The 3,545-nt window shown below is 45.9% G+C and overlaps 1 non-coding gene across 1 annotated transcript; it reads right to left on the minus strand.

The window, feature by feature from the left end:
• Window positions 1-1,305: 1,305 nt before the first annotated feature.
• On the minus strand, window positions 1,306-1,467 carry LOC115871475. The gene has a single exon (XR_004047322.1). It is a non-coding gene; the product is annotated as a U1 spliceosomal RNA (small nuclear RNA).
• Window positions 1,468-3,545: the final 2,078 nt, after the last annotated feature.

Genomic DNA, 3,545 nt, shown 5'->3' on the forward strand with positions numbered 1-3,545 from the left:
ATGAATAAGGAAGATAAAAGAAGAATGATGCATTTGAGTTAGGGTGTTGATGGAGTACCAAGCATTGCCAGAAGAACACACGAATCTGTCTTGGAAAGAGCACCGTTAGAGCGCTCCTCAGAGGGGAGGCTGGTGAGACTTGATCTCACATACTTTGGACATGTCATCAGGAGAGACTAGTCCATGCAAAAGGACGTCCTGGTTGGTGATGTCAAGGGTCAGCGCAAACAAGGACGCCCTCCATAACATAGACGGATACAGCGGCCACAAATAAACAGCTCAGAAATAAACCGAACAACCGTGAGGAGGGCACAAGAGCACGCCTTGTTTCCTTCAGTTGTATGGAAAGGTAGTGAGGGGTCGGAACCAAGTCAACAGCCTGTGGCAACAGCAATCTTTCCCAGGAGCAGACGGGCAGGTCCTTTCCTCCAAGGACCCACGGTGTGCTTTAACTCCTGACTCTTCAGTCGGCAGTCAAGTGTTGGGCCGTTGGACCACCAAGAGTCTTGCCTGCATTGGCCTGGGCCTCCCTCTGCTTTTCTCTGCAACTCTTGGGTCTGGGACCTTTAGAGCTGGTAGCAGGTCAGACGTTCAGAAGGGATGGCGTGTAATGCGCTCTTGATAATTTAAGAGCAAATGGAATAAAATCCTTACCAAGCTTCCGGGTTCTATGTGTTGTTTCTTCCTCTTTCTTTTGAGGCCAGACAGATAAAAGAGACCACCTTGTGGAAAGTGCCCAACAGATGACAAACTGTCACCTTCAGCCCAGCTAGGAACAATAATATGAAACAACTACTGTCAATATCTCTATGCAACGTGTAGGAAAAGAGAACTCGGGAAAATTACGTATGTTCCTCTGAGTGCAGCCAGTAATTGGGAGACTTCATAGTGCAGAATTCCTCATTTTGCCTGCCCTAAGCATGGAGCACCTGCAGTCACACCCTCTCACATGCTCTACTTTACATCCACAGTCTACAAAGCACTGAACGAGAGATGAAGTGTTTGAAAGTAGCTTTTTGAGGGACATGTAGAGGTTTTGATTGTGCTCTTTCTTTCCCCAAATTATTTGTCATATAGGCTTGGCTTTATGTTATCTGTTGGGCCAAATGGGGGGTGAAATAGTCCAATTTTTAGGGGCAATAAATAAAGAACAGAAGATTAAGTGAGATAAACCTAGGAGGAGGCTTCCAAAAAGGCGTGGAGTCATTTGTACATGGTTGTTGTTTTTTTTTTTGACTGTAACACAGTTACTCAAACACGAGAATAGGACAAAACTAGAAGTCTGTTGTTTTGCACAAGATAACTCAGGGGAGAGCGCGAACACAGTCCCCCACTACCACAAAGTATGCAGTCGTGTTTCCCGCATTTGGGGAAATCGCAGGGATCAGCACACCCGCAGTGCAATGGGTGAGCCTCGCCCTGGGAAAACCACCTTCCTGATCACGGTATATGTTTTAAATTACATTTCTCTGTGCGTTTTGAAGCCCCTTTGAAAGGCGGGCAAGGTAAGGTATTTTTATCTGTCAAAAAGTCCTACTCCTCCGTGAGAATGGCTGGTATCCTCTCCAGCTTAGTAAATGAGCTCTTCCACTCCAATCCTTACACGAGGGCCACTGTGGAGCCCTGGTACAGCAGGGAAGTGCTGGGATGCTAAACGAAAGGTGCTGGTTTCCACAACTCAATGGCTGTGAGGTCTGAAGGTGGCAGCTGGAAAAGCCGTAGGGGGCAATTCTACTCAGTCACATGGAGTCACCATGAGTGAAAATGGTCTCAACCTCACCCAAGAACAACATCAACATAAAAAACACACAAAGAAAATGGATTCAAGTTTTATTTTATGAATGTTGGGAAAAGGCAGCACTTGTCCACTGGGAAGTTCATGCGCTTGGGCTTTGCAGGCAGGTTCCGTAAACCAAAACAGGAACCTTCTTTCTCCTTCCAAGAAAAGTCCTGGCAATAATTGGGCCCTGAGTAGAGTAAGGAGAACGTTCTAAACTTCCTGCCACTTGGAGTGTTGCCTATCATTAACATCTCAGGCTGTACAAGGTCTGACATGACCTTCTCTGCGCTGTTCAGAAGGGCTGACTCCCTATTTTCAAGTGAGGGCTGACAGACTACAAGTCTGTGTGTCTGTAGTGCTTTCCCGACAACCAACAGCCATAAAAAAAACTTCCCACTTTTAAACTGTTTCAACCATGGAAACATTCAAAATGACCCTCCTTCATTAAACCTCAGCTCCCTGCCCACTTGTACTTCTGACCAATGTCTTCACTTCAAAGCCAGCAGCAGCACCCTGTCCCTTGACTCAGTGAGGCCTCTGTATCTTGACCCAACACCTTGAACTAAAACAAAAAAAAAAACACACATGAAAACCTCATAATCTCCATATGCCTGCCTCCTAGTCCAGTGGCAGCAATTATGTAACCTCGATGATTTTTGCTTGTGTTTTTTTTAAGTTGCCACGGGAAGGACTGTGTCTGCAAGAAGTAATTACCGGCCTCAAAAGCCAACAATCTGCAATCCTACACAGACACAGCCTCCATCACTAGAGAACCTTTCAAAGAGGTCAAGCAAGTGTTAAGCAAACAACTGGTTGCTTTGCTACTGGAATGAACAAACAAGGGTGCCTATACTTTGCCAGCAAAACTCAGCATTTGGGGTGGAAATATCGATCATTGCGTTTAGTGCTGGCTCAGACGTCACTATTGGACAGGCACTCTATCCACCATGGAGGGAGACGGAGAGCTGGTGGTATAGTGAGTTATGCATCGGGCTGTGACACACAAGCATGGTGGTTCAAGCCCAACAGCAGTTCTGTGGAAGAAAGATGTATAGTTTTAGAAATCCAGCTCTGCTGGGAAGTCTATCAATCAGGGTCATTATAGACAGTCCTATAGGGTCATCATGCTTCAAAATCACCATGATGGCAGTGTTTGGGGGCTGAGGAGATAATTATGGCTCAATTATTGCCTTCCCTGGGAAAGGCTCGGGTTGATTTTCAGCCAATGGATCGCATGCTGAGCCGCAACCATCAGTCCGTGAAGCTTGCCACGATACTGCTGAGCTTTCAGAGAAGCTTCTACACAAGGAGAGACTAGGAAGAAAGGCCTGGAGCTCTCCTTCAAAAAATATCAGCCAATGAAAACCCTACGGCTCACAATGATCATTTGAGTTGAGTGTAGGGTCACCATGAATGGGGAGCAAACTTGATGGCAGTTATCAACTAACACATAAGTACTAAACATAGATACTTGTCTAATAAAATCTCCCTCAAGGCACCTTTAACATATCCAATTTACAGGGGAGAGGAGGGCAGAATGAAGCTGAGAGAGGTTGCTAACCTCCCTCCTTAGGACGTGAGCCAGGATTCAAACCCACAGCCCATAATTCTGCCCTGTTGGCTATTGGAGCAATTGACTGAACAGCATCTGACAACAGTCAGTGTTCCTTACTAGCCCCACATCCCTGAGTTGACAGAGCTTTGTGAGAGAGGAATAAAGAGTTGTCAGTTCAACTCTTAATTTCCTGCGAGAAGAAATGCTTTT

This window comes from Echinops telfairi, unplaced genomic scaffold (genome assembly GCF_000313985.2).
Source record: "Echinops telfairi isolate 266 unplaced genomic scaffold, ASM31398v2 ScPeMD7_5868;HRSCAF=6743_0, whole genome shotgun sequence".
NCBI classification, from domain to species: domain Eukaryota; kingdom Metazoa; phylum Chordata; class Mammalia; order Afrosoricida; family Tenrecidae; genus Echinops; species Echinops telfairi.